The sequence below is a fragment of the Macaca mulatta genome, chromosome 6 (genome assembly GCF_049350105.2).
Source record: "Macaca mulatta isolate MMU2019108-1 chromosome 6, T2T-MMU8v2.0, whole genome shotgun sequence".
NCBI lineage: Eukaryota > Metazoa > Chordata > Mammalia > Primates > Cercopithecidae > Macaca > Macaca mulatta.
In genome coordinates this window covers 21577204-21600124 of record NC_133411.1, presented here as the reverse complement: position 1 = coordinate 21600124, position 22921 = coordinate 21577204, and the positions used below count along the sequence as shown (strand labels likewise).

The window sequence follows — 22921 nt, the reverse complement described above, 5'->3', positions numbered from 1 at the left end:
ACATAATCATTGTACCTATTTCTGGGGAAAATTGTGATGTTTCAATACATATATAGATAGTGTAATAATCAAATCAGGATAATTGACCTGTCCATCATCTCAAACACTTGTCATTTATTTGGGGTAAAGACATTAAAAATGCTCTCTTCTAGATATTTCTGGATATACAATATATTATGGTTGACTATAGTTGCCCTGTAAAGAAATAGAACACAAAAACTTATTCCTCCTATTGAGCTCTGCTTTGTAACCATTGACCAACCCCTCATGAGGACAACAGTTCTAGTGAATTAGGGTGTCCATCTTCTGATCTAACTTATCTATACTTATCTCTTTAAAGTTCTCGTCTCCAAATCCAGTTAAAAAATAAGTTTCCTCCTTTTTACTTTATTTATTTATTTATTTATTTATTTACTACTTAACTTTTATTTTAAGCTCAGGGGCACATGTAGGGGCTTGTCATATAGGCAAACTGTGTCATGGGGGTTTGCTGTATAGATTATATCATCACTCAGGTATTAAGTCTAGTACCCATTTAGTTATCTCTCCTGATCCTCTCCCCTCTCCTACCCTATGCCCTCAGATAGGCCCCAGTGTGTGTTGTTCACCTCTATGTGGCCCATGTGTTTTCGTCATTTAGCTCTTGCTTATAAGTGAGAACATGTGGTATTTGGTTTTATATCCCTGCATTAGAGGTTGCTAAGAATAATGGCCTCCAACTCCATTCATGTTCCTGCAAAGGACATGATCTCATTATTTTTTATGGTTGTATAGTATTCCATGTTCTATATGTAGCACCTGTTCTTTATCCAGTCTACCACTGATGGGTATTTAGGTTGATTCCATGTCTTAGCTATTGTGAATAGGGCTGTAATGAACATGCACTTGTATGTGTCTTTATAGTAGCATGATTTATATTCCTTTTGGTATATACCCAGTAATGGGATTGCTGGGTCCAATGGTATTTTTGTTTTTAGGTCTTTGAGGAATCTCCACACTCTCTTCCACAATGGTTGAACTAATTTACACTCCCACCGACAGTGGATAAGAATTCCTTTTTCTCCACCTCGCCAGAATCTGTTATTTTTTTTACTTTTTAGTAATAGCCATTCTGACTGGCATGAAATTATATCTCATTGTGGTTTTGATTTGCATTACTTTAATGATCAGTGATGTTGAGCTTTTGTTATATGGGGAACACCATTCGTTTCTTAACATCTTACATAACAACAATATCAGTATTCCATCCAGGAAGTTTAACAATAATTCTGTATCATAAAATATTCAATTTATATTCTAATTTCCACATTTGCTTTCAAAAAGTTTTATAGCTAGCTGTTTGTATTACTCAATATCCTATCGAGATTCACATTGCAACTATGTGATTTACATCATTATTCTTTTTTTTTTTTTTACAAAGAAATCTCTTGCATCATTTTATTTTACTTTTCTTTTTTTAAATACTGTTTTACATTGATTTTATTTTTCAAGCATTCAGGTCATCATCTTGTCTAATGATTCACATCTGGGATATGTGAGAGTGGTTCCTCATGATCAAATTCAGGTTCATGTTTTTTGGGTTGCTTCACAGGTGACATGTAATTCCTATTGCATGTTGACTTATCCTGGTATTATTGAGCTGTCTTTATTTTTGAATTCTGTACAGTTTCTTTATCTCCTTTCCATTTGTACACACATATATGGGGTGTATGTGCAATTTTGTTACATTCATAGATTGCCTAGTGGTCAAATCAGGGCTTCTAGAGTATCTGTCACCTGGATAATGTGCATTGTAGCCATTAACTAATTTGTCATCAATCTCCCCACTTTTACCCCTTTACCCTTCTAAATCTACAATATCTATCACTTTCTACATACATGTGAATATTATTTACACTCACTTATGAGTGAGATTATGTAATATTTGTCTTTCTGTTCCTGGCCTGTTTCACTTAAGTTAATGGCCTCCAGCTGCATCCATGTTGCTGCAAAAGACATAATTTTATTGTTTTTCATTGATTAATAGTATCCCATTATGTATATATAGCATATTTGCTTTCTGTTTAAGCACCAATGGATATTTTTATTTATTCCATATATATTTTATTGTGAATAGTGCTGTGATAAACATAGGAGTGAGGTATGCTTTTGATATACTGACTTCTTTTCCTTTGGGAAAAGTGCGGGAGTGCTAGATCAAACTGTAGTTCTAGTTTTAGTTTCTCTGATAAATATCAATACTGTTGTCATAGAGACTGTACTAATTTACACTCCCATCAACAGTGTATGAGAGTTGCCTTTTCTCCACATTTTCACCACTATCTGCTTTTTGCCTTTTTAATAACAGCCCTTCTGATTGGGGTAAGCTGTTATCTCATTGTGGTTTTGACTTGCATTTCTTGGATGATTAGTGATGTTGAGCATTTTCATATTTATGTGTTGGTCACTTGTATATCTTCTTTTAAAAAAATGTCTATTCCCATCCTTTGCCCATTTTTAATGGGATTATTTGGTTTTGCTGTTGCTGGTGTTCAGTAATTTGTGTTACTTCTATATTGTGGATATTAATCCCCTGTTGAATAAATAGTTTGCAAATATTTTCTCCCATTCAACAGGTTGTCTCTTCACTCTGTTTATTGTTTATTTTGTTGCACAGAAGCATTTTAGTTTAATTAAGTCCCACTTGTCTACTTTGCATTGTTGCTGCTTATGCAGTCTTAGTCATAAATTTGTTGCCTAGGCCAATGTCCAGAAGAGTTTTCCCTAGGTTTTCTTCCAGTACTTCTAAAGTTTCAGTTCTTATGTTTAAGTCTTTTTTGTTGTCGTTGAGACAGGGTCTGTCTTGCTCTGTCCCACAGGTTTGTATGCAGTACATAATTATGGCTCACTGCAGCCTCATCCTCCTGGACTCATGATCCTCCCACCTCAACCTCCCAAGTCGTTGGGACGATAACTATGCCCAGCTAATTTGTAAAATGTGCTATAGAGATGGGGTCTCTCTGTTTCCTAGGCTGGTCTCAAATTCCTGGGCTCAAGCCATCCTCCCATCTTGACATACCAGCGCCAGGATTATAGGTGTGAGCCAATGTGCCCAATCTGTTTAAGTCTTTAATCTGTATTGAGTTGCAGGAAGTCCTACCTAGAACAATCAGGCAAGAGAAAGAAATAAATTACATTTAAATTGGAAAATAAAAATTAAATTATCCCTGTTTGCTGAGGATTTGATCTTATATCTAGAAAAATCTAAAGATTCAACCAATACCCAAGGGAATACCCAAAAAGACACAATCACACTTATGTTCTTGCAGCACCATTCACAATAGCAAAGACATGGAATCAACCTAGGTGCCCATCAACAATGGACTGGATAAAGAAAATATGGTATATATACACAATGGAATATTATGCAGGCATAAAAAAATGAAATCATGCCATTTGCAGCCATATGTGTGCAACTGAAGGCCATTATCCTAAGCAAATTAATGCAGGAACAAAAAAATAAATGCAGTATGTTGTCATTTATAAGTGGGAACTAAACATTGGGTACACTTGATATCAAGATGGCAATGATAAACACTGGGGACTACTAGAGAGGGGAGAGAGGGAAGGAGGCAAAGGCTGAAAAACTACCTATAGGCTACTCTGTTCACTACCTGGGTGATAGGGCCATTCATATTCAAACTGCAGTGTCACACAAAATACTCATGCAACAAACCTGCACATGTACCTCATGAATCTAAAATAATAGTTGAAATAAAAACGGCAGATTTGATAAATAAATTCAGTTATGTTTCAAGGTGCAAAATCAAATTACAAAATTTAGTAGTGTTTCTAAACATCAATAATGATATATGAGAGGGAAATCAAGAAGGCAATCCCTTTTACAATGACTACAAAACACAACAAAATGCCTAGGAATAAATTTAACCAAGGCAGTAAAAGATCTCTACAAGGAAAACTACAAAATACTGATGAAAGAAATTGAAGATGACACAAACAAATAGAAATATATTTTATACTCATGAATTGGAAGCAGTCTATAGATTCAGTGCAATCCCTATCAAAATACTGACATCATTTTTTTTCACAAAGTTAGAAAAAGTCCTACAATTTATATGGATTTAAAAAAAATGAGCCCAAATAGCCAAGACAATCCTGAGGAAAAAGAACAAAGCTGGAGGCATCACATTGCCTGACTTCAGATTATATTACAAGGATGCCTCCACATTGCCTGTCTTCAGATTATATTACAAGGATGCCTCCACATTGCCTGTCTTCAGATTATATTACAAGGCTCTAGTAACCCAAACATAATGATACTGGTATAAAAATAAACACGTAGATAAATGGAACAAAACAGAGAATCCAGAAATGACGCCATATATTTCCAGTTAAGTGATCTTTGACAAAGATGACAAGAACATACTTTGGGGAAGGGACCTCGATTTTAGGAAATGGTACTGGGAAATTTGGTTATGAAACTGAATCCCTATTTCACACTATATAAATTCTGTGCATTTTCTTTAAACCATCTGAACCATGAATACTGCCTTATTTATTGTCTATATGAGAAAAATATCCAAATGTATAATCTTCAAACTTTGAAATGCACATTTATACATTCAGTAGACTGGCTTTGTCTATCCAGATGTCCAACACCTGAAATTCAGATTGCCCACAAATGAACATATTATGCGTTCCTTCCAACTCCTAAACATGTTCCACATTTTAGTCTGTCATATTTTTAGTCATGAGGTTACCCTTTACTAAATTGTATAAGACACTCTCTGAAACATAAGTGCATACCTTCCAGAGTTAATTTAATCTTGTGTATTTTACCATTATTTATCACTCATGTATCTTCCCCTCTTCCTTTTCAATATTTAGATTTAAAATATCAAGGCTGGGCGAGGTGACTCACGCCTGTAATCCTAGCACACTGGGAGGTTGAGTTGGGCAGATCGCTTGAGGTCCGAGGTCAAGACCAGCCTGGTCAACGTGGTGAAACCCTGTCTCTACTAAAAATACAAAAAAAAAAAAAAAAAATCAGCCAGGCGTGCTGGCACATACCTGTATTCCCAGCTACTCATGGGGCTGAGGCAAGAGAATCACTTGAACCCGGGAGTCAGAGGTTGAAGTGAGGTGAGATCGCACCACTGCACTCCAGCCTGGGCGATAGAGTGAGACCCTGTCTCAAATAAATACACAAACATACTTTTTTTTTCTTGTGCTATGGCAATAGTGTAACTATAATTTCTATATTTATTTCTTATCTCCTCAATTCAAATTGCTGCCAAAAGGAAATTTTTAGAGTGCAAAGCTTTCAGGTTATTTTCCTGCATAAAGCATTCTGTAGTGTGTTAGTCAGGGTTCTTCAAAGAAATAGAACCAATAAGCTAGGTAGATATAGATTTATTACAAGGGATTGACTCACTCAATTATGGAGACTGAGAAGTCCTCCAATCTGACATTGGCAAGCTGGAGACTGAGAAAAGACGGTATTGTTCCAGTACAAACCCAGAAGCCTGAGAACCAGGGGAGACAATGGTGTAAGTCACAGCCCACATCAAAGTCCCTAAAACCAAGAGTGCCTGTATCCAAGAGGAGGAGAAGATGGATGTCCCAGCTCAAGCAGAGGGTGCATTTGCCCTGCTTGCCTTTTTTCATTTATTTAGATCTTCAATAGATTTGGTGATGTCCACCCGCCTTTGTGATGTCAATAGTCTTTACTAGCTACCAATTCAAAAGCTAATCTTTTCCAGAAACACATCCACTGACACACACAGAAATAATGCTTTCCCAGTTTTCAGGGCATCTCATAGTCCAGTCAAGTTGGCACATAAAATTAATCTTCACGTCTTGTCTTTTATCACCAGTAACAATGATGTTTAAGAAAGGGTGCTTACTGCTCTAGCAATGTAAAAATGTGTCATGGTATAGGCATAAAATATTTATATTTTTAATTTTAATTTTTATGCATAAATCTATCAGAAAGGTACATCCAGTTTTCCACTTATTTGAAAATAAATGTAAATTTCTTTTTAAAAAATTGATACTCCTTCAGTCCTTGTTTAAGTCCTTGTTCTTAGCTTACTATTATCTTTGACATTGCCCCTGTGCCTTATATTCCTGGGCATTCTGAAATAAACTGGCACTTTTATTTTGAATATTTCTTTTGTCAAGCAGAAATTATATATATCCAGATAATTACAAAACTGTACATTTATTCCAAAGGAGTTTTGCTATGTATTTTTTTCACAAATAACAAAACACTCTTGGCATTCATAGAGGAAAGAGGAGTTTATTAAATTTTTTTTTGGACTTTTTTCTCTCGACTTTTAGGAATATATTTTTCTATAATGAAACACTCTATTTTTCTCTATAATAACCAGGGGAAAAAAAGGTTGTCTCTTCAGAGAAGTATCAACTCTAACAGAAAGTGTAGTTAGAGAAAAGGACATAAATATTAGGGAGGAAATATAAAATAAATGTAATTTCCAAGTTGCTCATTATCTATAATCTAATATGAATAACTGTTGTGTTTTCTTAGGCAAAATTGGGATAATTATGACATCTGTTTGAGATTGAATTGAGTTTATTTAGATATCTTCAGGTTATCTCAGTCGCCTCTTGTATCATTATCAATATGTATCCTGAGATTATTTTTCTTTTCCTTAAATCTTTGTTCTTATTGCCAGAAAAGCATTCTTGGGAGACTAGTCACAGCAATAGATTTGTCAACCAGTAAAATGGAGAATTTAGACTGTGCTTGATGAATATCTTAGCTCACATTCCTGCTGGGCATAAAAATGTACCCAGTCTGTCAAAGAAGCACTAATTTTATATCACTCTAAAGCCACATATTTTTCAAAACCAAGACTTTGACATGTAAAAATATTGGACTTGTTTTATTATGTGTGACTTTTAAAAAATAGTTGATTGTTAATAATGAATTAGACCATATAGAAAACTTAAGATACCTAACAATATTTCTCCACTTTATGGTATTTTGTTGTGTTGGTTTCTGTGTCTGTATGGGGTTTCGTTGTGGTAGTTTCTGTGTCTTTATGTATATAGATAGCTACAACAGCCATATTTCCAATTGTCAGTTTTACATGATCTATTGAAGAATAAAATGGTGCTTCAGAATTAGCATGATACAGGATGGTGAAAAATTTGATATTATATATATATACACACACACACTATTAAATTAAATATTTTCATATTTAATTCATATCTGACTTTGGGCTATTAGTCACAAATTGTAATGATTTGCTGAAGTAATTGTATAATAATTATGCTAATATTTACATTTTTATGCCTTGGGATAATTTTAAAGCACTTTTTGATTAAGATTCTTTGGAGAACTCAATATGCAAACTAGTAACTTGGTCGAGAACATCAATATCTTCGTTGGCAAAATTCACTGTTTTTCATAGAGTATTCATGGTCTGGTTGTAGCATTTAAACTGAAGCATTATTATATCTGTAGTTAGCACTAACTAGGTAAATAACTCAGAAAAATTATCCACTTGAATTAAAATAATAAAGTATATAAAGTATATAATAAAGAGATGCTTATAAAGTATAATTTATTGATTGCATTTAGGCACTTTTACATTGTTATTAATTCATTTTACAAAATAAATATTTAGATTGAAAGAGAAATACATTTTAATGACTATGTATGAGTAGAATTGATATGCGATTTATTCTACATACTGTTATGTGTTTGTATTTTTATATTTAGGTAAATAAAATTTAAATTACCATAATCTTTTCCTTAGCTAGTGGTAAACAATGAAGGAGCTCACACCTGATGAAATTTATAGTCTTCTTCTCCAGCCTATGCACAAGCTGGTGGATAGTTTTTGATCCCAGTAGAAACATGAAAATTATCCAGAAAATAATATTAGTAACATTTCTGGTAAAATGGGGGTTAAATTTCAAATCCAACTGATATGTTTATAAAATAAGTGGAGAATAAGAGTAGTCAGGGTTCTCTAGAGGGACAGAACTAATAGAATATATATATATATTTTACATATATAATCCTATTATATACTCCATATTATATATGTATACATATATATATAAAATATGGAGATTATTACGTATTAACTTACATGATCACAAGGTCCCACAATAGGCTGTCTGCAAGCTGAGGAGCAAGGAGAGCCAGTCCGAGTCCCAAAACTGAGAACTTAGAGTCTAATATTCTAGGGCAGGAAGCATCCAGTATGGGAGAAAGATGTTGGCTGGGAGGCTAGGCCAGTCTCATTGCTTCACGTCTCTGCCTGCTTTATATTCTCTGGCTGCTGATTACATTGTTTTCTCCAGATTAAGGGTGGATCTGCTTTCCCCAGTCCACTGACTCAAATGTTAATACCCTTGGCAATACCCTCACAGACATACCCAGGATCAATACTTTGTATCCTTCAGTCAAGTTGACACTCAATATTAACCATCAAGGTAGGTAACTACAAATAATGGGTACCCATAACTCTACTAAAAATCATTAATTTGGAAAAAAATTAGGCAATTAAATGTTGTGACCATGAAGCTCATATGTTATCTTCAGTTAACAGAGAAAAAAAAAAAGACTTATTTTCTTTGAGGTCATTTTTTTTCCAGCAATATAGGTTTACATAAAATATTCTAAATCATCAGTGAAAAATGTGATTATTGCTGAAATGTGACATGAATGTAACAATATATTAACAGTGTTTTACGGTGTTGTTCTCTTAGATTTACAAGAGAATGAAAAGTTAGATTGGAAAGTGACTTCTGTGAACACTGTTAGTATATTTCTCTACATAATAGCATAAAAGTTGTCCTATTTAAAATTCATTATCTTGGCTGGGTGCAGTGGCTCATGCCTGTAATCCCAGCACTCTGGGACGCTAAGGCAGGCGGATCACCTGAGGTCAGGAGTTCGAGACCAGCCAGACCAACATGGAGAAAACCTGTCTCTACTAAAAATGCAAAATTAGCCAGGTGTGTTGGTGCATGCCTGTAATCTCAGCTACTCTGGAGGCTGGGGAGGAAAATTGTTTGAACCCGGGAAGTGGAGGTTGTGGTGAGCTGAGATTGCGCCATTGCCCTCCAGCCTGGGCAACAAGAGCAAAACTCAAATAAAATGAAATAAAATAAAAAATTTATTATCTCAATTACCTTATCTCTGCACTAAGGTGAGTCAGTTTGATCAAAACATTTGAAAATTATATTAGGTTTTAAGAACTGAGGAAAGTTCCACAGAGAACATTGTGAACTGATTTTGTATACGTATGCCATCCTTTTGAATGATGCAGTTTTAAAACATTACTTCATCTTTGGTTAGTATTTAATGGAATTTTACCTTTATAAATTAGAGAAATTGAGTAGAACAGGAAAGCTACTGGCTATGCTTTTCTTCAAGGCAGAAAATAGAATTAACACAATGTTCTCTGCTTTGGAAAGAACACACAGCTCTGGAGGGTAGAACAGTAGACTACTACGTGCCGTGGCGTCTTGTCATTTCCATGACATCTTACACCCGTAGCGAGAAATGCTAGCATCTCATTGCCACATCACTGATCATTATTCATACAGAACACACACGCTTGTTATTAGATAACTCTTTGTGTTTACTAGTAAATAAAATATTTAATACTACAAATATTTAAAAATCATAATGAATATAAAAACTAAAATAATTTGTTTATTCACCAATAAGCTGAATCTTTCTAGGTTCCTCTCTGATCTCTTGTTCTTCTCTCTTATGTGGGGTAATCAGTAAGAAGCAAGCACATTTTTGTCTTCCATGTTTCAAAATACTTAGTGTATTGATTACAATGGTGATTCATGCCTTTCAGAGTTGAAAAACTTAAAGTATATATAGACTTAGAACACATTCATAAGTATTCTTTTATTCTCCAATACATTTTTCATCAAAAAGTCAACCTATCTACTGACTGTCAATTACCATGAGACAGACAGTGTTTCTCACAATTTTAGTCTTAGAACAACTTTGAAGTCTTAAAACGTATTAAAAACCCAATTTTTTTATCATTTGTATGAGCCAGTATTTACTATATTATGAATAAAAGCTAAAGAGTTTAAAAATATTCATTTCACTAGCTCATTTAAAAATAATGCAGATGTGATATGTTAACAAAAATATTTTAAACAAATATGTTTTCCAAGATGAAAAAAATTAATAATAAGTTCATCATTGTTTTACATTTTTGGCAAATCTCGTTAATGTTTGGCTTCTGGCATAATAGAGCCAGCTGAATTTTTACAGCTGCTTCTCTGTTTCAGTCATTGCGATATGCTGTTTAGTTGAAGCACATAAAAAAATCTGACTTTATTCATACATGTAGTTGAAAAGGGAGGCATTTTAAAATCCTTTGTCAGATAGTTGTGAGTTTTTTAAATAGCACAGCCGAACTCAACAATTGGTAGTTTTTATAAAGGTTAATTGCCAAATGGAAGCTGAAACTACCTTATTAAACTTTCATATTGTGTTAATTAAAATCCATTGTTCAATCTTACACTATGAAAATATTTGTTACCCATATATTATTTGTAACATTTTTTTACCCATGCATCAATCATTTTTTTTAAAAAGGTTGTTCACAAAGATGTATGTATCTTTCAATATGGACACATATTATTTTAAAAATCACAATTGCTAATATCAATAATCTGATCAGGAAATTCTTTAAGTGTTACAGTACTGTCAAACTCATGGGGCAAATACAAGCTTTCCAAAATTTTATATTTGTTTGAAATATTGAACTTCATCACTGGCAACAAATGCTAACAAGTAGTTTCCTTGAACAGGCAGGGTCTCTTTTCACAGTCAAAAAAATACGTACCCAATACCCAACTTTAAGCAGTCACAATTTTTTTCTGACACTATGCAAAAACAAAAAACAAACAAAACAAACAAACAAACAAAACCTAGATATAAACAATGTTCCATGAGAGAGCAGCCAGTGTAGCTCACAGCTCACAACTCCAAGTGCCACACATGTACTGGGCTTCATAACACAGTGTTAGAGCTTCATGCTTAGTTCCGATTTCTACACACTGAATACAAAAACAGTGCATGTTCGAGGGTACATAATTTTGTGTGTGTGTGTGTGTGTGTGTGTGTGTGTATTTTTTATCAAGGAGAAATTGACATCTTTTTCCCTCCCTTCATCCTTCTGTCCCCCTGTCCCTCCTTCCCCTCCCCTCTCCTCATCTTCCCCTCCCCTCCCTTCTGTTCCCTTCCCTTCCTTCCCCCCTTTCTTCCTTCTTTTCTTTTTCTCTTTCTTTCTCTTTTCTTCCTCCCTTCTTTCTTTCCTGCTTGTGTAAAGTGTTGAAGAATACAATAAGTCGTAATATGGTTTAGAGTCACTTTCTTGATGTATGCAAAGGCACCGGTGTTTCTCAAACCAATTAATTACTTAAGTGACCAATTTTTAATTTACAAATACAAATTGTATATATTTCTAGCATGCAACATGATAACTGATATCCCATTACTCAACGGCTAAATCAAAGGCATCAGTATTTTTACCCACCATCATTATTTTTAGCATCACTGTCACTGTCAACACAGTGGAAACAAAAAATGCATCATTTGATTATTACAAAAATAGTTTCAGCCTTGAACACCCCTGACAGGCTCTCAGGGATCCCCATGGGGCTAGGGAACACATTTCAAATACCACTGCCCTAATTTAATTTTTGATGTCACATTCTCAGTACCTTAGAATTTATGCAAAGGTATTATGGGAGAACGACATAAAACCTGACATAATTTAAGAAGACATTTTAATGAATAATTTTATAGAAAACATTACTATCAAGTTTAGGTTCTCATTATCAAGTCCCTTCCAACATTGTGAAAACACATTGCAGAGGACTGACCTAGTTATTGCTCTGTGAGGCCTTTAAGCCAGGGCTACTAAATTATTGTCACTTACAAACATAATTAGCACATCTCATTAGCTAATGAAGATAATGACCATTAAAATTCTCTCCCAATTTACGGTTTCCCATTTATCACAATTTAACAACAATGCTGTTTAAGGGTAATAACAAAATTGGCTTACAAATGACCCCTACACTAACAAGCAGTACCTTGTATCAAGGAGTGAAATATTATTTATTCATTGCATCCTAATTATATTATCTAGTGGAGTTGTATTGCTGATGACATTCCAATGCTATTCAGTCAACACAATCTGAATTATCATTTTTAGGTTGAAAGTGCAAAGCCACACCACACAGAATATAACTACTTTTCTCTGGCAATCTTTATTTACAAAGCAGTTATTGTTAATTTCTACATTCCAAGGAGCAATGGATTATTTATTCATTGCATTCTAATTATATTACATTGTAGAGTTGTACTGCTGATGATTTTCCAATGCTATTCAGTCAATACAATCTGAATTATCATTTTAGGTTGAAAGTACAAAGCCACACCACACAGAATACAAGTACTTTTCTCTAGCAATTTTTTTTTTTTTTTAGACAGAGTCTCGTTCTGTCACCCAGGCTGGAATGCAGTGGCGCTATCACGGCTTGATGCAAGCTCTGCCTCCTGGGTTCACACTATTCTCCTGCCTCAGCCTCCCCAGTAGCTGGGACTACAGGCGCCTGTCACCACGCATGACTACATTTTTTGTATTTTTAGTAGAGACGGGGTTTCACCGTGTTAGCCAGGATGTTATCGATCTCCTGACCTCGTGATTTGCCCGCCTCAGCCTCCCAAAGTGCTGGAATTAGAGGTGTGAGCCACCACTCCCGGCCTCTGGCAATTCTTATTTACAAAACACTGATTGTTAATTTCTACATTTCAAGTATTTAAAGGATAAATAATTACTGATACAAATAGACTATAAAAGCATTTCATAAATAATCTTACTTATAATTTGTAAATGCTCTATTTTTCAAACCCCTTGTTTTTTCTAAAAATTTATTTTCCAGGTTTTTGTTAAGTACAATTTAAGGATATATGACATAATATTTTTTAAAGTTTTCAAAATTGTTAACATACTCAAAAGGATAATATGGAATGGAATACTATTTGGGGACTGCTGAAATAATGCATTTATATTTAAGCAAAACGTTCAATTATAAATTTATGAATTCCTAATATTATTTTGAGAGTTGATGCATTATTGGTCTATTGCCATATGACAAATTATCACAAATGTACTGGCTTAAAACAGCATCCAATTATTTCACAGTTTTTGTAAATCAGGCCTATTAGGCCTGAGTTGTCTGGCTGTCACAAGGCAAAGCCATGTGTTGGTCAGGACTATGATTCCACCTGAGGCTCAAGGTCTTCTCCAAGCTTATTTAATTCGTTGGAAGAATTTAGTTCCTTGCAGTTGTAGAACTAGGTTTCCCATCTTCTGCTGGCTGTTAGTCAGATGTCACTTTCAGCTTCCAGAAGTAGCCCTTAGGACCTAACCAAAATAGTATCTTACTTCTGCTAAGTGAGCAGGAGAATCAGCTTGCTATGATGGAGTCTTACAACGTAATGTAACATATCGTAACATAATATCATACTAACAGACTGACTATCCCATCATATTCTTAGATCCTACCTACACTCAAGGTAAAATGATTACACAGTACCTGTACAATAGGGGATGGGAATCTACCACTCTCTGACATAGAGTTATTTAAGTCTTTCTGAAATGCAAAATATGTCCACCCCCTTTCAGGGTTCCTCAGATTCTCATCCCATTGCACCATCAGCTCAAAATCCAGAATCTCATCACAATATCGTCAATTCAGTATAACTTATAAATCAAATCCAAGCGTATATAAGAGGTCTCAGTGTAATTCATTAAGTAGAACTCCTGGAGCACAATTCTCTGCCTGTGAACTTGCACAATTTAAGAGATAAGTTATTGTCCCCCAACTCTCCCAATTTATAATGGTGGAACAAGGATAGGATTTTACTTATCAACGCTGTTTCAAAAATAGGAAAAATGGAAGATGAGCAGCAATAACTAGTCCGTAACACCCAATCAAGAAAATCCAGCATTTCAGAAGTGTTGGGGACAGCAATAGCTAGTATGTTACACTTCTGAAATGTTGGATTTTCTTGACTGGATTTTACGGCTTATCTAAAGGCTGTGGCTCTTGGTTGAGAAAATCTGTAAGGCATACCCTTAATTTATTGAAAGGAACTTAGTGTTAATTAAGTCTTCTTGACATTTTGAACTTTCCAAGATTTTAACTAAAGGTTGGGCAGTCACATATCCACTTTTTTTTTTTTGTTTATAAGATATACTTTCACCAGCCATTTTTGGTAGGCATCTCTTGCCACTTGGCAAGGCCAATTATTTTAAAAATAATCTACTTCTGTTCATGTCTAACCTTTCCGCAATCTCTCTCTCTCCTCTCACATTGTACTATAAACTGCAAGAAGAAACCGGGCAGCATCTGTGGCATTTAGCTATACAGTTGATGCTTGAACACCACAGGGGCTAGGGGGACTAACCCTCTATGCAGTAGAATATCCACAAATAACTTTTGACTTCTCAAAACTTAACTACTAATAGGTTACTGTTGACCAGCAGCCTTAGAGATAACATATACAGTTAACACATATTTTGTATATTCTGTGTATTACTGTATTCTCAAGTAAGCTAGAGAAAAAAATGTAAATAAGAAAGTAATAAGAAAGGGAAAATAGATTTACTATTCATGAATGGAAGTAGATCGTCATAAAGGCCTTCATCCTTATTTTCTTCACATTGAGTAGTCTGAGTAGGAGGAGGAAAAGGAAGGGTTGGTCTTGGGGCCGCAGGGGTGGCAGAGGTGGGAGAAAGTCCACATATAAGTGGAACCATGTAGTTCAAACCTATGTTGTTCAAAGATCAGCTATATATCCAATTTCATCATTTAAAAGCTCTGATTGGTGCATAACCACAGGACACAGTTTTGCTAACATTCTTTTACTGCATAACACAATTCCATCTCTTCTAGCTTTCAGTAACATTCCTCACTTTCCTCTGAGCCCTCCCTCAGAGGGCTGAGGGCCTGAGCATCTTCAAAATCCAGTTTTCTAACAATTGGTTCAGGGGGATTCAGATTTTCACTCTTGTGCTTCTTAAAATCCTTCCAGCTTCTACTAACTTTCTGGTTTCAAAGCCAGTCACACTATTTTTAGGTATTCGTTGCAGCAGCACACCATTTTCAAGTCCCAAACACTATATTTGTTTCCTGTTGTGGGTGATAAATTATCTCAAGGCTTCCATGGGTCAGGATTTTGGACATGGCCTACCTAGGTTCTCTGCTCAGGGGCTTCACTAGCAAAAATCAAGGTTTTAACTACAGCTTGACTTATGAATTCCATAGTGAATCTCAGGGTCAGTACACCTGGAGTTCATCTTTTGATTACTCATACCAGCTTTCTCTGAGTTCTTTGTATACAAAACCAGGCAATTGCCACCTCTTCATATTCCTGTAGCGTTAGGGTATTTTAGGACTTTCTGTTTCTGATTTAATGATACTGAACACATAAGTATGAAACTAATAATAACCAAAAACATTCATGTTGTAAGATTTGGACATTGAATTGAAAAATAATTAAAATTAAATACAAATAAATAAAAACAAAAAGTTATAACCATATATGTGATAATTTGTTCAAAAATTAATTGGTTGATTTTTGCTGATCCAATATCATATTAGAAATAGTGATTTAAGGTTAAACAGCATTAATATATCCAAATTTATGTGCAGTTTAACATTACAAACACAACTTTTCGCATGGAGGATTGTCCTTTCTGCTGTTTAAATTCAGTTATTGGAATGCTGACTGAAACCAAGTATAGTAAAGATGGTTAGCAAATTAAATGAGTAAATATTGGATGAAAAAATAGTTTTTGAATATGAGTTTTCCTTGGAGGAGGACGTGACTTCGGGAGTAAAGCTTACTTCAACAGACATCTTCTATGTATTTTTTTCTTACTGACACTCTTATGGAGAGTTTCTGATTTTTAAAAATAAAAACTTGCATTCTCATTTTTATTTAGCCTGGTTCTATAAAAACACAATGAGAAACTTACAACAAAGGATTCCAATATGTTATTATGCTGCCACATAATACTATGTTTTGCTGTTGTTATTTCTGGTCAACCTGCAGAGACTTTAGTTATTGTGATTATATTATAAACCTGTAAATTGGAGAATGAATTGAAATGAAGGGCTCTGCAAAATAACATAGAAAACTTTGAAGTACTGACCTATATAATAAGTGAGAATATATTTTGTACAACTACATACACATTTTTAACACATTCCTTCTCTAGTTAAGCGTATACTTTATTATTTTAAGAGCTCAGACATGAAAATGAATACTGCTGAAATTTTCTGTAAAATAATAGTTGCATTTTAAAACATTAGGCACACTGAGATTGATAAAGGAGACAAGATAGTGTGATTTAAAGTGAAGTGAAATAGATGTTTCTTAGAAGTAAATATTATAAATTCTTTTTCAAAACTATTTGAATGAATTGTTTCATTGCATTTAAATAAATGTATACAATGCAGGAAATTGAATTGTTTATTGGTGACATTTCCTAATTGACAGAGTTTTTGTCAATATACTAAGAACTACTGAAACTTAATTTTCTTCTGTCAGATATTAAAGTTATTCAAGGAGACTGTATCACATTTAGAGTCAGAGCTGTGCATTGGGCTCTATGCACTGCAGAGGGTGCTGCTTATTCTATGGTAGCAATAGAGCCAAGATAAAATGATCAGCCATATGCTTTTTGCCTTCTTTCCAAAGAGTCTATATTAACCTTAGCACAAAATGTCAGCTATGTATAAATAGGTCCCCACATGCTTACACATGATTTTCCATAGAGTATAATATTCTAATAACTCAATTTTTAAAATTATCGCTTGAAAATCTTTGCTGCTTCTCACCCCAAATCATGTGAGCCTGGGTTGCAGTGTACATATTGTGCATTAGTTGTGATGAGCACCAGTTCCTAATGACAGCCCACGGGAACACTGTGTCATCAATAGTTCCTGGAATTAAACTTGGAAATCAGTCACATCAGATATTATTTACTCTTAGTTTTAAGGTGGTCATTTTGGAAAAGGTCCATGGAGGTGTTATGGTAACCCTGAAGCTTATGAGTATTACATGTTCTAACAGACTCTGGAAGTTTTGCCCTGACAAGCAGATAGAGGATGATGTTGGATGGATGGATAGATACAGACAGATAGATGATAGACAGATATATAGATGATAGACAGATACCACCAAGCTACTACAAATCTCGTTTTTCTCTTAGTACTTCCAGAACATCATAGCCCATTTCCTACTTTTCTCATCCTAGTGATTGCTATTTCTCATTTCCCTGACTTTAAAGGACTCAGTTCTTACATTTCACTCTTAGTTAACCCCTTGCAGACACTTCAGACTCTCTTCAACTCCCGATTTTTTTCACCCAGATTCCAGCTATCAGGTATCAGACATTTCTACTTTGACGAACACTGACACATCTTAACTTCTGTCTTCACAGTACTTAGGAAATCTTGATATACAACATATATTCGCCTATTTGGGTGTATACTTTTCTCTCATCCACCCCTCCCAGCATGCCCAAAATGTGAATGTGTCCAGAATTGGTGGGTTCTTGGTCTTGTTAACTTCCAAAATGAAGCCTCGGACCCTGGTGATGAGTGTTAGAGTTCTTAAAGATGTTGTGGCCGGAGTTTGTCCTTTCAGACATTCAGATGTGTCTGGCGCTTCTTTCTTCTGGTGGGTTCGTGATCTCGCTAGCTTCACGAATGAAGCTGCAAACCTTCCCAGTGAGTGTTCAGCTCAAATAAGCAATGTGAATACAAACTGTGAACAGCAGCAAAATTTACTGTAAGAGCACAACAACACAGCACCCACCACGTGGCAGGAAACCAGAATGGCTTGTCAGGCAGCCTGCTTTTATTCCCTTATCTGACCCCACCCACTTCATGCTGATTGGTCCATTTTACAGAGAGCTGAGTGGTTCATTTTACAGAGAGCTGGTTGGTCCATTTTGACAGAGTGCTGATTGGTGCATTTACAATCCTTTAGCTAGGCACAGACTGCTAGACAGAAGAGTTCTCCAAGTCCCCACTAGGTTAGCTAGATATAGAGTACTCATTGGTGCATTTACAAACTTTGAGCTAGACACAGAGTGCTGATTGGTATATTTACAATCCCTTAGCTAGACATAAAAGTTCTCCAAGTCCCCACTAGACTCAGCAGCCCAGCTGGCTTCACCTAGTGGGTCTCGCACCGGGGCCGAGGGCAGAGCTGCCTGCCAGTTCCGCGCCTTGCTCCCATACTCCTCAGTCCCTGGGCGGTTGATGGGACCGAGGGCGCTCCTGGAGGAGGCTCCCGCCCCGCGAGAACTCACCGCCACGGGGTGTTCCGGCATGGCGGGCTGCAGGTCCCGGTCCTGAGCCCTGCCCCACGGGGAGGCAGCTGAGGCCCCGCGAGAACTCCAGCACAGTGCTGGCGGGCTGGCACTGCTGGGGGACCCTGTTCACCCACTGCAGCTGCTGGTGGGGTGCTAAACCCCTCATTGCCCTGGGCTGGCGGCGCCGGCCGTTCCAAGTGCCAAGTGCGGGGCCCGCCAAGCCTGAGCCCGTGCCCGCGCCCGCCGGAACTCGCGCTGGACTGTGAGCGCTGCGCGCAGCCCCGGTTCCTGCCCCTGCCTGTCCCTCCACACCCCCCTGCAAGCGGAGGGAGCCGGCTGTGGCCTCGGCCAGCAAAGAGAGGACTCCCACAGTGCAGTGGCAGGCAGAAGGGCTCCTCACGCGCCGCCAGAGTGGACGCCGAGGCACAGGAGGCGCTGAGAGTGAGGGCTGCTAGCACACTGTCACCTCTCATAAGTACCATGAGGGTAGTGTCTTTTATCTCTTTTGTTATGTGTTGCATTCCTAGTATAAATAATAATGTTTGGCACATAGTAACACTCAATAAATAATTGCTGAATGACTGACATACTCCTAAAATGTTTGAGGCATCTGTTTGAGCTCTGTAAGTGTAATTTTTATCAGTTTTAGGAAATAGAAATCATGTATCAAATCACATTGTCAACTAAGGACATAGGAAGCTGATTTGGGCTAAGGTCAGGGAATAAGCATAATTCTTATGCTCCTGCTTTTGGCTTCTGAAAGGGATTATTATCTTCTGAGTACATATTTTTACCTCTTAGTTTTCTTCTTTTAATATTGACTTTCCAATGTTAACACTTCAATCCAATAAGCATTATGTTGTGTATACATACAACATATATATTATTCGGTATACTGCATGTAATGTATGCATTAGGGATTATATTCAAGTTTAATTTATTGAAATAAAAGTCATAATTCTAGAAAAATATATATTTTAATTGATTTACAATACTCCCTTGCTAATCATATTATACTTCAGGTTATACTGAACGTTGTTTCTTGCATTTCTATTCATATTCTCTTTGAAAGTATAGTGGTTATTCAAATCATAAAACATTAAATTTATGAAAATAACTTTTATAAACATTTTATATTATGTAAAATCACTAAAATAGTTTATATTTAAATTTTGACCATGTTTAAGGCGTAATATTGTTTAAATAAATTGTAACACTGAAGTTAAAACTTCTTTATGTCATGACGTACCAAGGGTCAAAGAACAAGACTAAATTGCCCATGTCTACATGGCTAACACATGATGGAGCTAAAATTCTAACTGGACATAGTTTCAAAATGTCATGCCCTAAAAAGAAAAAAAAAATCTAGCAGTTCAAACCTATCAAAAATTTATCTCTTCAAAAATGTATTTGCTCTCCAAACTCAGTTCTGTTTAATGTGTAACATAATAAATATGTTGTAACTATGCATAGATTTGTATGTGTTGAAATATATGTTTTATATTTTTGTTTTATTTTTATGCAGGACTCAACCACAGCAACGTATAAGAAGAACACACACCAAACGTTCCTGAAGTGATTTATAAGGTAAAACTTATAATTTCTGTTATAAATTATGAATTTATAAATTTCTGCTAAAACATTTCTGTGATAAATTTCTGTAAAAATATTATAGAAATGTCAATATTGTTGTCGTAGTTTCTCTTAAGGACGTAGTTTCTCTTAAGGATCATCTAGAATTACACTGAATTATTTAGAAATTTAGCATATTCTGTGTTTTAAATCACTCTTTAAGAAACTCAACTTTTTTTTATTATATGGGTGGATACATGTGCAAGTTTGTTACATGAGTATATTGTACCCAGGTAGTGATATTGTACCCAGTAGTTTTTCAACCCATCCTCTCTCTCCTCCTTCTCCTTCCCTCCCTCTTCCAGCGGTCTTCCATGTCTTTCTTTTTGCCTTATTTATGTCCACGTGTGCTAATTTTAGCTCTCATTTATAAGCGAGAACATGTGGTATTTGTTTTTGTTGTTGTTGTTGTTGTTGTTCCTGATTTAATTTGCTTAAGATTATGGCCTTCAGTTCCATTCATGTTGCTGCAGAAGACATGATTTTATTCCTTTCTTATGGCTGCATAGTATTCCACGTTGTATGTACCACATTTTTTTTTTTTTTCCAATCTACCATTAATGGACACCTAGGCAGATTCCTTGTCTTTGCTATTGTGCCTAGTGTTGCAATGAACATACAAATGCATGTGTTCTTTGGTATAAAGATCTATTTTCCATTGGGTATACGCACAGTAATGCAATTGCTGGATTGAATGGTAGCTCTGTTTTAAGTTCTTTGAGAACTCTCCCAACTTCTTGCCACTGTGGCTGAACATAATTTACACTCTAACCAACATGAATAAGAGCTCTCTTTTCTTTACAGCCTTTCCAGGATCTGTTGTGTTTGTGGTAGCAGGTGTCATTCTTTAATTCCATGTTTAGCACTCCCTTAAGGACCTCTTTTAAGGCTGTTCTAGTTGAAATAAATTCCCGTAGCATTTGCTTATCTAACAAAAGTTTTATTTCTTCTGCACCTGTGAAGTTGGTTTGGTGGGAAATAAAATTCTTGGTTGTATTTTCTTTTCTTTAAGAATGCTTAAAATAGGCTGGGTGCAGTGGCTCATGCCTGTAATCCCAACACTTTAGGAGGATGAGGCAGGCTGATCACCTGAGGTCAGGAGTTCAAGACCAGCCTGGCCAACATGTTGAAACCTGTCTCTATTAAAAATACAAAAATTAGCTGGGTGTGGTGGCACATGCCTGTAATCTCAGCTGCTTGGGAGGCTGAGGCAGGAGAATCACTTGAACCTGCAAAGTGGAGGTTGCAGTGAGCCAAGATCACACCACTGCACTCTAGCCTGGGCAACGAGCTAAACTCCATCTCAGAAAAAAAAAAAGAAAGAAAGAAAGAAAAAGATATGTGTCAATATCTTCTGACTTGTAAAGTTTTTAGTGAAATGTCTACTGCGCACCTCATGAGTTTTTGTACATGACTTTGTCCATGACTTGACCCTTCTCTCTAGCTTCCTTTAAGAACTTTTTCTTTTGTGATGACCTTGGTGAATCTGATGACTGTGTGCCCTGGGAATTGTCATCTTGTGTAGTATCTAGCTGACCTTCTCTGTATTTGTTGGATTTACATGTCAACCTCTAGGAGAATTAGAGAGACTTTTGTAGACTATATCTTCAAATATATATTCAAGCGTCTTATTCTCTCCCCTTCACTCTCAGGATTGCCAATGAGTAGATTTGTTCTCTTCGTATAATCCCACATTGCTTGGAGATTTTGTTTCACTTTTTATGTTCTTTTAAAATTTTTGTCTGACTGAGTTAATTCCAAGAACCAATCGTCAAGCTCTGAGAGTCTTTCCTCGGTTTGGTCAATTCCACTGTTAATTCTTCTGATTATGTTATTAAATTCTTGCAGTGAAAAGTTCAGTATGGTTCTTTTCAAAAAATGATTATTATATCATTTAGCTGTTGGATCATTTTACTGGATTCATTGGATCCCTTAGATGGGGTTTTAATGTTTTCTTGAATCTCGATGAGTTTCCTTAGCATCCAGATTTTGAATTTGATGTCTATCATTTGAATTATTTCAAACTAGTTAAGTTCCATAGCTGGGGATCTAGTGGACATGTTTAGAGATAAGCAGACACTCTCACTTGAATTTCCAGAACTCTTCTGCTGATTCTTCCTCATTGGGGAGGATAGGTGTTCCTTTACCCATGGTGTATGTTGAGTATAAGTAGTTGGCTATGTTTCTGGATACTTTCAGAGGGCTAGTCCTCTATACAAGACTTTTATGTGTCAGTGGATTCTTGTGCCTAGTTTCACAGGTATGTACATTAGCAAGATAATTTTTGGTGTTGTAGTTTGGGATACAACCTAGTAGATGATACTTTAGTGTAATGGCTGGTAGCTAGGCTACCACCCAGCTGCACGAGATGGTTGCATCTAGTCAGCCATCTTATCCTCCCACCCCTGAAATTACTCTTTTAAAGAATATTATTTAAACTATTGTTTCCTCAAATAAATAAATAAACATTTTCTTACTGGTACACTTTTCAAATGTCATAGGACATAGGACCATCAAAGTAGCATTGACATTATGCCAACTTTTAGAGGTGTTACTAGATTTTTTTGTAGTTCAAATGTAGAGATATAACTGTTCCTGACTATTAATAATCATTTACCTATGTAAATCTCTTTTACTGATAATGTTTACTAACAAAAAGCCCTTATCATTGAATAGTAACAAATTATAATAAGTGTCAATGTTGAAAAATATAGATTGATAGTTGATAAAATATACCTTTCACTGTTTTGATGAGTGATTTTTTTTTTTTTTTTTGCTTTTTGTTTTTTGTTTGAGATAGAGTCTTGCTCTGTCGCCAGACTGGAGTGCAATGGCGTGATCTAGGCTCACTGCAACCTCCATCT

The 22921-nt window shown here is 35.8% G+C and overlaps 1 protein-coding gene across 2 annotated transcripts in view; it reads left to right on the top strand.

Moving 5' to 3' along the window:
• CDH18 (cadherin 18) overlaps window positions 1-22921 on the top strand; it is a 1124701-nt gene that overhangs the window by 323639 nt on the left and 778141 nt on the right. For both annotated transcript variants that reach the window (XM_078004402.1, XM_015139758.3), the window contains exon 2: window positions 19951-20012. The gene's annotated coding sequence lies outside the window, so the exon portion shown is untranslated. The remainder of the gene's footprint in view (window positions 1-19950; window positions 20013-22921) is intronic.